Source organism: Schistocerca cancellata, chromosome 3 (assembly GCF_023864275.1).
Source record: "Schistocerca cancellata isolate TAMUIC-IGC-003103 chromosome 3, iqSchCanc2.1, whole genome shotgun sequence".
NCBI classification, from domain to species: Eukaryota; Metazoa; Arthropoda; class Insecta; order Orthoptera; family Acrididae; genus Schistocerca; species Schistocerca cancellata.
In genome coordinates, this window is record NC_064628.1 from 594,862,215 (window position 1) to 594,873,923 (window position 11,709).

Sequence of the window (11,709 nt, forward strand, 5' to 3'; positions counted from 1 at the left end):
ATGCTGACAGCTGGTCACTGGCGATGAAGGCAGGAATTTGCACACGAATACAACCACTGGGAATCTATTACGTGGAGACATGTTGCCTTTTCAGATAAGTCACATTTTATGCTCCTTCGGACAGATAGCCATTAGCGGGAACGGGGTAAAACATCTGAAAGCAAACATTCTACAACAATCATCAGAAGTGTCCAGGCCGGAGAAGAGAGCGTTATTGTCTGGGGAATGTTTTCGTGGCATTCCCTGGGTAATCTCTAATCACTCTGGAAGGCACAAGGGATCAACACGAGTATCCATTTATCCTTAGGGACCATGTCCACTCCTATGCGCAGTTTGCCTAACAGCAGGACAATGCAACGTGTCACACGGCTCGCAGGGTACTCGCCTGGCCACCGACCTATGAGACCACCTGAATCCAGCTGTTCGCACCAAGGATCCTCAACTGAGAAACCTAGCACACCTATACATGGCATTGGAGTCAGCATGGCTCTACATCCCTGTTACCCTCAAGAATCTCTGACAATATTTCTGCATGAGTAGGAGAACATGGATGAGGCGAGAGGAAAGAAGAGGGATGCCACATGGTGTAATTTTACACAATGTAAAATTTAATCATTGTTAAATCTTGGTTTAAGAATCATTAAAGAAGGTTGTACACTTGGAATACACCGGAAAACGTAAGAAGGTTTCAGATGGATACTGGTACGGTAGTGGTTTCGAAAACAGGTTTTGGATTGAAGAACATTTCCAGAGGCAACTGTTGACTAGGGTCATAATTTATTGGTTATGAATTACAGATTAAAACTCAAGAAATATAGGAAAATAGAGAAATTAGACTTTAGGAATACAGCAGATGATGAATGGGTAGATTTGAGAGATGAAATAGTGAAGAAAGCAGATGATCAAATGGCAAAAAGATAAGGCTAAGTAGAAATCCCTGGATACCATATGAAATTTTGTATTCAACAGACAAAAGGAGGAATATAAGAATGCAATACACAAAGCAGACAAAAGGGAATAGACATTCTTAAAAAATGAGATTGACTGGAAGTGCAAAATGGCTATGTGGAAAGGACAGAGGAGAAACACAGATCTGCAGACGCATGCCTTACTTTTGTGTTAATAGGTGCTGTTAGTAAGAAAATTAAACAAACGTTTGGAGAAGAAAGGATGCAATTGCATCAAAATCAAGAGGTCATGTGGTTACTAAGCAAAGAAGGGCCAAGTAAAACAGGGAAGACATATAAAGGGTGTTCAATTTGCACTGAAGACACAAAAACGTCTCTAAACCTACACATTGGATAAAAAAAGTTACAATTCCAATTTGTCTGTCTCGGAAGAGGACATCTAATGATACCACACTTGACGCACCACCCCACTCCGTGTGTGGGTGGAAACGTTGAAATCTTCAGTATGAAACCCCGTATTTTATTGCAGATTATTTTCTATAGTAAAATCTACATACATGTTGCCAAAGATTGTACTGCAATCAGAGGAATGGAAATGGGTACACAATTGTAATTTACGACACGGTACTCCCCCTTTGCAACAAATGCAAACAACCCCCATGTTCTTTGCTGAGGTACCATTTTCCAATAAGTCTACACTCACAAACCACTGCAGGTTTGGCATAACATCCCCATTGGTTATGGCAAGCTGATCATCGACTTTTGTCAGTTAACATGTGGTATGGCGTGATGGGAAACAATCTCAATGGTCTGCATTTTATTGAAAGCACGCTGAATGGGCACAAATATCAAATGTTTTTGAAACAGGAACTACCAGTGCTACTGCAGGACGTTGGCCTGGACGTCCGACAACGTATGTTCTTTCAGCATGAAGGTTGCCCAGCACATTATGCAACTGAAGACGGGAGGTATTACCCCCGGTTTACGCTGGTTGGTGGCTCAGTACAGGTGGCCCTATTAATTGGCCTTGCATGGTCTTCAGTAAGATCATTTGAAAAGAGGATCACTAAGTGTATTGAAGTTGGAGGCACTAGGTTTGAATATTTTTATGAAGAAAATGCTCCAGACAAAACTTACACTCTGTGATCAAACGCATCCAGACACATGGCTGAAAACGACTTCCAAGTTCATGGTGCCCTCCATTGGTAATGCTGGAATTCAATATGATTTTGGCCCACAGTTTGCCTTGATGACTCGCACAGGCATATATTCAGTCAGGTGCTGACAGGTTTCTTGGGGAATGGCAGCTCATTCTTTACAGAGTGCTGCACTGAGGAGAGGTATCGATGTCAGTTAGTGAGGCCTGGCACAAAGTCGGCGTTCCAAAACATCCCAAGGTGTTCTATAGGATTCAGGTCAGGGCTCTGTGCAGGCCAGTCCATTACAGGGATGTTACTGACGTGCAACCACTCTGCCCCAGGCCATGCATTATGAACAGGTGCTCGATCGTGTTATATTCCATCACCATCCACGAATAGTTCTTCAACAGTGGGAAGCAAGGTGCTTAAAACATCAATGTAGACCTGTGCTATGATAGTGCCACCCAAAACAAAGGGTGCACGCCCACTCTATGAAAAACACGACCACACCATAACCCCACCGCCTTCAAATTTTACTGCTGCCACTACACACACTGGCAGATGACTTTCACCTGGCATTCGCCCATACCCACACCCTGCCATTGGATCACCACATTGTGTACTGTGATTCGTCACTCCACACAACATTTTTCCATTATTCAATCATCCAATGTTTACACTCCTTACACCCAGCAAAGCGTTGTTTGGCATTTACTGGTGTGATTTGTGGCTTATGAGCAGCTGCTTGACCACGAAATCCCAGTTTTCTCACCTCCCGCCTAACTGTCATAGTACTTGTAGTGGACTCTGATGCAGTCTGGAATTCCTGTGTGATGGTCTGGATAGATGTCTGCCTATTACACATTACGACCCTCTTCAACCGTCAGCGGTCTCTGTGAATCAACAGACGACGCCGGCATGTGCGCTTTTGTGCTGTACGTGTCTTCATGTTTTTACTTCACTATCACATTGCTTATGGATGTTTAGGAGTGTGGAAATCTCGCATACATATGTATGACACAAGTGAGACCTAATCACCTAACCACATTCGAAGTCCGTGAGTACCGCTGAGTGCCCCATTCAGCTCCCTCACAATGTCTAACGACTACTGAGGTTGCTGATATGGAGTACTGGCCGCACAATGCACCTAATATGAAAAACGTATGTTTTAGGGGGTGTCCGGATGCTTATGATCAATCAGTGTATGTAGATTTTGCTGTAGAATCATGACCTGCAATAAAAAACGGAGGTTCCCATTGAATATTTCAAAGCTGCCCCCAGCCACCGACACATGGGGTGGGCTGATGGGTCGAGTGTGGTACTATTTCAAATGGCTCTATTCTCTTCTGTTATCGTCCATGTTTCATTCCATACATGGCCACACTCCAGATAAGACAAGCTAACATTTAAATCTAAATTTGATATTAACAGATTTCCCTTCTTCAGAAACATTTTCTGGCCACTGCCAGTCAAAACTTTATATCCTTTCCACTTCGGCCATCATATGTTATTTTGATACCACAATAACATAACTCATCTACTACTTTAAGTGTCTCATTTCCTAATCTAATTTCCTCGGCATCACCTGATTTAATTCTATTACATTGCATTATTCTTGTTTGGCTTTTGTTGATGTTCATTTTATATCCTCCTTTCAAGATACTGTGCTTTCTGTTCAATTTCTCTTCCAAGTCCTTTGCTGTCTCTGACATTACAATGTCATTGGCAAACCTCAAAGGGTCATTCCATGTCAAGTCACCCAGGCCTTGACACCAACCATGCCAGATTTTGATGAAACTTGGTACAATTACTTAATCTAATGGATGTTTAGTTTTACAAAAACTGCAATATCTAGTCTCAGACCCAATAGAAAGCTCAAATTTGTTTTAAAATACTCTGAATTGTATAGGCTATTAGATAAAAGAAAAATTATGTTGGCTTTTTAACCTGTTTAATAGTTATCTAATTTTTAGCACAATGTTAATTATATTTTAAAAATAAAAAGTACCAAGTGACTGACACCGAAAATAAGTTTTTGTCTTCTTGGAGTAACAATGTACGCTTGGATTTTGTTTTGTTACTCCTGTGTTTTAAAGTAAAAAATTATTACAGTGTTAAATAGTGCTTGGATAGTATTTCATTACGTTTATTCGAACTTTCAGTAAGTACTGTTACTTAGTTTACAGAGATTCTTTTCCAATATCCTATAAAAGTAACCAGAACAGTAATCAGACCAAAAGTGAAATCAGTATGTCAGATATTCAAACCTGTAGCGTAGGGATATTTAAAAAATCTGACTGTTTCCAAACAACCTACACACCTTCAAAAAAGCTACAACCGGTACCTGAATTGAGTGAGGAAGAAAAAGATTTGATCCACTTATGATCTGGAATTAATCTGTGTGAATTTAAGAATATATGTTCACACCACAGCTACTACTTTTTAAATGCTTTTGAAAAGTATCAAACAACACGTGTAGACCCACTAAACATAAAAAGCCCACCAAAAAATCGTTGAGAAGTGTAGGCTTGGATCTTTCTAAACAATTACTGACAAAAAATATTAGCATAAAACCTGGACAAAAGCTTTGCTCAACATGCCGTAACCTTTGTGAGGAAAAATTAAGAGCTGAAGTCAATGAAAGTGAAACAGATGATGAAGTCCTGGTTGAATTAGAATCATTGGAATCCAGAAATGAATCCCTCATACAAACAAACATTGCTCTTGATAATTTAGGTTTAACACCGATAAAGCTTCATGGCTTGTCAGAACAAAGTAAATGGTCTTATTTTAAAAGGAAGGTTAGCAGCATTGAAAAGACTGCAAAAAAAAAAAAAAAAAAAAAAAAAAAAAAAAAAAAAAAAAAAAAAAAAAAAAAAAGGCGGTTTCAAAAGCATTAAAATATGACACACCAAGTTCTGATGATGAAGAAGATAAAAGTGTGGTTGAGAAAGCAAAGGATTTTGATGTAATGATTTCTCTTATGAAAGAGAAGATTTCATCTGTTGGGAGGTCTAGAAAAATCCAGATTCTGTCCTTGGCTCCAGATTCTTGGAGTCGAAGTAAAGTGATGAAAGAATTTAATTTAAGTGAGTACATGGTGCGACAAGCTAGAAAGCTAAAATCTGAAAAGGGTATTTTGGAAACTCCTGGTCCAAAAAAAAAAAAGGTAAAACACTTTCTGAAAATACAGTAAGACTTGTAACAGATTTTTACAAAAAGGATAAAAGTTCCAGAGTGCTACCTGGAACAAAAGACAAAGTAAGTGTTCAAAAAAATGTGTACATGCAAAAAAGACTCATTTTGTGTAACTTGAGAGAACTCTATTATTCTTTCAAATGGGAGAATCCCAAGGTAGAAGTAGGATTTTCAAAATTTTGTTTCTTGAGACCTAAATGGTCTCCGAAGGTTCGGAAAACGCAAAACATAAAAACTTTAAAAATTTATATATATATAAAAAAAAAAAAACAAACAAACCTATAAGAGACACAGCAAAAATAATTTGCAGGTGTTGTCAGGATGGTATTAGAACCATTTGAGCCAAATTTCATGAAAATCTAAGGAGGTGGGTGTAAAATTTATTTTTTGTTGGGTGATTTGATATGGAATGACCCCAAAGTTTTTATTTCTTCTCCCTGAACTTTAATTCCTACTCCTAATTTTCTTTGGCTTTCTTTACTGCCCGCTCAGTGTATAGACTGAATGACACAGGGTATAGGTTACAACCCTACCTCACTCCCTTCTCAACTACTGCTGGCATTTTTTCCACCTCAACTCGTAACTGATGTCTGGTCTCTGTATATAGCCTTTGGCTCCCTGTATTTTATACCAAATACCGTCAGAATTTCAAACAGTGTATTACAGTCAACAGTGTTAAAAAGCTTTTTTTAATTTACAAATGCTGTAAAATTAGTTTTGCCTTTCCTAAAGAAGTATTTTATGAGAAGTCATAAGTCAGTATTGGCTCACATGTTCCTAGATTTCTCTGGAATCCCAACATCTTCCCTGAGGTCAGCTTGAACCAGTTTTTCCAGTCCTCCGTAAAGAATTCTTGATAGTATTTTGCAACCATGATATACTACGGTAACCTGACAGTTCACTAATACAACTGTCAGCACCTGCTTTCTTTGGAATTGGAATTATTACAGCCTTCTTGATGTCAAGGGGTATTTTACCTGTCTCATACATCTTTCACACCAGATGGCTGCCTCTCCCCATACTGTCAGTAGTTCTGCCAAGAGTGTCATCTACTCCCAGAGCCGCATTTCAACTCAGATCTTTCAGAGCTCTGTAGTATTCTTCTCATATTTCATAGTTACCATCTCATCATCATCTACGCCCTCTTCCATTTCTATAACATTACTTTCAAATTCATCTCCCTTCTTTTTACACACTCCTTCCACCTTTCAGGTTTCCCTTCTTTACCAAGCTCTTTAATTTTCCTGTAGGTGGTATCTCTCTTTCCCCTAGTGAAATATGCTTCTAAGTGTTTACACCTGCCCTCTAGCCATTACGCACTTTGTCACTCTCATTTTTTCGACATTTGTACTCCCTTTCACCTGCTTTATTTTTATATTCTCTCCTTTCCTTAATTAAATTCAGTATCTACTGTGATATTTTTGGTCCTCTGCTGCCTTCACTATTTCATCTCTCAAAACTAGCCATTTGTCTTCCACTGTATTTCTCCTGTTCTAGTCAATTGTTGCCTAATGCTACCTCTGAAACTCTAGAACAACCTCTCGCTCTTTCAACTTATTTAGGTACCATCTCCTTAATTTTCTACCATTTTGCAATTTATTCAGTTTTAATCCATAGCCCATTACCGAAAACAGTCTGCATTGGACACTAGAGATGTCTTGCAGTTTCTTCTTACATGATTCTTAAATCAAGTGTTAGCAAATATTAAATTATGCTCTATGTGTAATTCAACAAGGTGGTTTCCCCTTTCATTTCCCTACTCCATATTCACCAACAAATTTTCTCTCTCTTCCTTTTCCTATTATAGAATTCCAGTTCCACACCACCAGTACATTTTTTGTCTCCCTTAACTACCTGAATCATTTCTTTACCTTATATATTTCTTCCATCTCTTCATTATATGTGGAGTTATTGGCATACGAACTTGCAGTACTGCCATGATCTTAGTGTCTTATCTAGCCTACAATAATGTGCTGTTCAAAGTAGCTTACCCACATTCCTATTTTCTTATTCATTATTAAACCTACTCCCACATAACCCCTATTTGATTTTGAACTTATAACCTTGTATTCGCTTGACTATAAGTACTGTTCTTCCTACCACAAAACCTCAAATTCCCAGTATATCAAAATTCAACCTAGCCATTTCCCTTTGTAAATTTTCGAACCTACCTGCTCCATTAAGGGATCTAATATTTCACACTTCAGCCCATATAACTTTGGTTTTGTTACTCCTAATGACGACGTCCTACCGAGTACACCTGCACAAGAGATGAGAATGGGGGACTATTTTAGCCAAGTGGATGCAAACATTTTAAACAGAGTAGAGCTGCATGCCTTAAGAAAAAATTACGGCTGCAGCTTCCCCTTGCTTCCATCCGTTCGCAGCACCAGCACAACAATGTTATTATGGTTGATTTTACACGTCCGGATCAGCCGATCATCCAGACTGTTGCCCCTGCAACTACTGACAAGACTGCTGGCCCCCCTTAAGCAACCATATTTTTCTCAACAGATACCTTTCCACTGTGGTTGCACTTACAGTAGGGTTATCTGTGTTACTGGGGAGAGCAAACCACTCAACCAACAGCAAGGTCCATGGTTCATGTTCACCTACAATCTCTAAAACAAATTATCCCTATTATTCTATTTATTGTAAAACAAACTTAAATGAATCAAGATTTTTCTTCTTGCTGGAGATGCAGCTCTGATAAAGTTATGTTGTAGATATTTCGTATACAGGAGTTACCATGGTTTCCCAGACACTTTAAAGCATAAGGAATTGAAGGAGAAAGGAAAAGGAATTCCCATGGGCCAGTAGCAGTAGGTGTTTTTATTGTCCCTAAGAATACTAGATGGAAGGGGGGAGTGAGGAAGGAGATAACAGTGTCGGAGATTTTTAGCTCAACAGTATTTCTTTTAACACTACGTTAACCTCAGTCAGATACACAAAATCTTCAGTGGCTAAACTGATGAGTCATTTTCAATAGCCAATTCTGAGCCAAAAACTGTGTAAAAATATGTATGGACTCAACATTTTCATTAGGCTCCTACCACGATATTGAAAACAAATATGCTTTATGTATTCAGTGTAAGGCTTTCATGTGGTTGCAAAGAAGGGCAAGCTGTACACAAAACTTCACCAATGAGTCAACACTATGTGATCAAACAAACTTAAGCAAAAAGTTGGCAGCACCACAGCATTTAGTTTGACCCTCACAGTGCTTTACTCCTGTTGGAGGTGCTTTACCATTTAAAGCCCATATTCTGAAGAGAACTAAGCACTTTGGTGTTGACTCATACAGAGACTAAACCAACACGTATTCAGGACACTAATTTCCTCCCTTTGCAAATTGCGAGACATACCTAACATTTCCTGCAGTATGTCAGGGCAGTAGCCCTAACATATGTAGATTTTTTATCATCACATGAGATGAAATACCATATGTCACGCTAAATAGTTGTACTAATTTGACTACCTCAAACCGAAGTTGAGCTTGGGGAACTTGTCCATGATAAACATATGATCATTTTATTTAAGTGCACCTACTCACTATGAAGAGAGAAATATTACCTATTAATAAGATGTTACAGTAATCTACTTGGTAGAAATAGTCTGCCAAAGAACAGAAAGGCTACTTAATTCCAAATAGAACTGTCTGGATCCAGAGTCCCATAATTTTGAAGGCTTTCTTTCACAGATAAGCGGTAATAAAATGTTATGCTGGATGTCAAGAAGGTTGTAGTTACTGCTCTTATAAAAACAGAAACACACAACAAAAAAAGTTGAAGCAGAATGAAACATCATATTCTTCAGCATTTCCATGGGGTGGTCCTACTAGCAGTAACGTAATAAATATGTGTGCACACAGAAAGAACAGAACCTCATGATCTCAACAAGTCAGAAGGCAAGCACACTCAGTCACCCCTTGCTCCCAATTTCTTTCATGGGACACGGACACATATTCACAAACCTGGAGGGAGTGCAAGGGATGTAACAGCATGTTCATGGTAGCCTATAGGAGTCACCAGCAAATGTCAGCATATGCTGTGATGCAGTGCAAAACTATTATATAGGTTATCTAGTGCAAACTGTGTATAATAAAAACAATATTGTACAACAGGGACTAGCTGAAAGAGGCAATGCAGTTTTTAACAAACTGAGCTCATACTCGGGAGATGAAATACATATACACAAAACAAAATATCACTTTCAATAAAAACATATAATATATATATATATTATATGCTAATTGTAGTGCCAAATGCGCGTCACTTCATTTAAGCTACAAAATCAGTTGCAACCTACGGTTCAAAAAATAAACATTAAAGGAAATTTAACTTTTCTTAACGTGAAGTTGTCAAAAATGTGAATTTTATTTTGAGCAGAAATGACTTATTTTTTGTTCTTTCCTCAGTCACCAACCTAAAAAAAAGTTAGTCTCATATTCTCGAATCATTCCCGTAATACATGATTGGTGATCTATAATCTCCGATCAATTACACCGTGTCGGTCACAAACCTGATCTTCATAGTCTCACCGTCACTTTACGTCGCCAAAACGAAAAAGTGGAACTCCTGCACCGATTCTAACAATTTCCACAGCAGAAAGACCATTGTCATTTAATTTTCTAACGCAAACCTCATCCAAAAAGAACCATTCAAAATTGCCTTCATTTTTATCCATAAAACTAAACAAAAATATCGGCAACACCTCGGGTAATATTTATTTTTTTGTCACTTTTAAATAAATAAACCATTTGTAATGTAAACAACCTTTAATACTAGGTCACCCTATTAACACATTATATACTTCCCCCATTCTTTGCCACGCCGGAAGCCATGAGAACCTCAGTAATTGTATATACTTAAAAATAAACAAACGAACTAATCCACGCAGAAACGACAAATTTATGCTCTACTTTTTACTATTAAATAATTACAATCATGTAATATCAATTCTGATACCTATCAAAGAGGAGAAACAAGATAACACTGATTAAAATGCACAACAGTATCCCCCGGACTATGGCTTGCATCTTGCAATGTATGCTCTCGCGTCAGTAGCTTAATTAAACAACAATACTATAGGACATAAAAATTGTAATTTCACATCGCTTCACGAATCGACGTATTCACACCCGATAAAAACAAATTGTTTCCGCTGAAAGTAGGGGTCCTCCCCGATCTGTCGTTTTTTGTTCGTAATTCCACTACGCAATTTCGAACCACGTATTTCAACGAACGTGAAGATTTAACAAATTTCATACACAAGCTGCTAAAAACAGTACTTACAGTTCGCCTAAACACGAATTATTGTTTACTCATAACGAACATCACATTTTATCAGCAACCATTGTGGCGCCAACCACACTCCATTCCCTACCTTATTACAAGGAAGACATACCAGTTCAGTATCCTCAAAGATGTTCAGTTAAAAATAGCTTCTTGTGCGCCTCCCACATGCATTGAAAATTACCATTACTGCTTAAACGGTAGGTCACAGGTGGCAAATTGTGAACATTCCGTCAGATATAGTGGACAGCTGCGAATAGGATAAACAGTCCCAGACCAAGGCAAAACAAAACCAGATCCACTCTGAGTCTGTCTTGCAGCAAGTGGCAAAGTAGTCAGCGTCTGTTCACCATTGGTGCATCTGAAGTGTATATTCTGGAACTAATCCTTCTTGTCTTAAAACCCAGAGTTCACTCAATGACTCTATTCAGTCCCACCCGATTACAGGTAAAACCATCGTGGAGCATTTTGATAATCACAGTATTATTCCAGGTGTTCAATCTACCGCCAGTATTACTGGTACAACTGGTTTTTTGAATTCTGGGGTGGCCATATTAAAATGCATTGTGTGATTGTGATTCAGTAGACGAAGTCGGAGTCCACTGGCCAAATTAAAACCAAAAGAAACACTTTTTTTGCAAAGCTTAACATAGAAACACTTTTGCAACCAAGTGTACTCAATAAATGGAAACATACATTAAAAGACCAGAAGGTTCAAATTTTGGAATTTCAAGAAACACTAATGATGGACAATAACATGATGGATTTCGGCAGTTATCGTCTTTTTAAAAGTACAACTCTTAAAAGACTAGTTAATAATACACAACATCTGGGAGCTGCTTTTTCAGACTCCAAAAATATTTTAAATTCAATAACGGAGGTAAAACCCATTAATAACAGACTAATGACAATTTCTCTTAAATGTGCACATAAAGCATACACTTTAATAAATGACCATATGCAATCAATGAGGAAAATCGTAAGAAACACGAAGAAGTTAAAGAAGCTTGGAAAACTTTAGAAAGCATCATCCAGAAAATTCTCTCGAACCATGTTAAAATTTTAATGACTGATTTTAAAGAGAAAAAATATAAGAAAACGGTGGATGGATTTCCTCCTCATAAATGGACAAACAAAAACGGCGAAGGACTTGTTGAAATTTGCAAAAAT

General features: G+C 38.1%; 1 protein-coding gene across 1 annotated transcript in view; it reads right to left on the reverse strand.

The window, feature by feature from the left end:
- The window catches only part of LOC126175476 (uncharacterized), a 34,327-nt gene extending 23,680 nt beyond the window's left edge, over positions 1-10,647 (reverse strand). Inside the window, exon 1 of the mRNA XM_049922288.1 lies at positions 10,540-10,647. The gene's annotated coding sequence lies outside the window, so the exon portion shown is untranslated. The remainder of the gene's footprint in view (positions 1-10,539) is intronic.
- Positions 10,648-11,709: the final 1,062 nt, after the last annotated feature.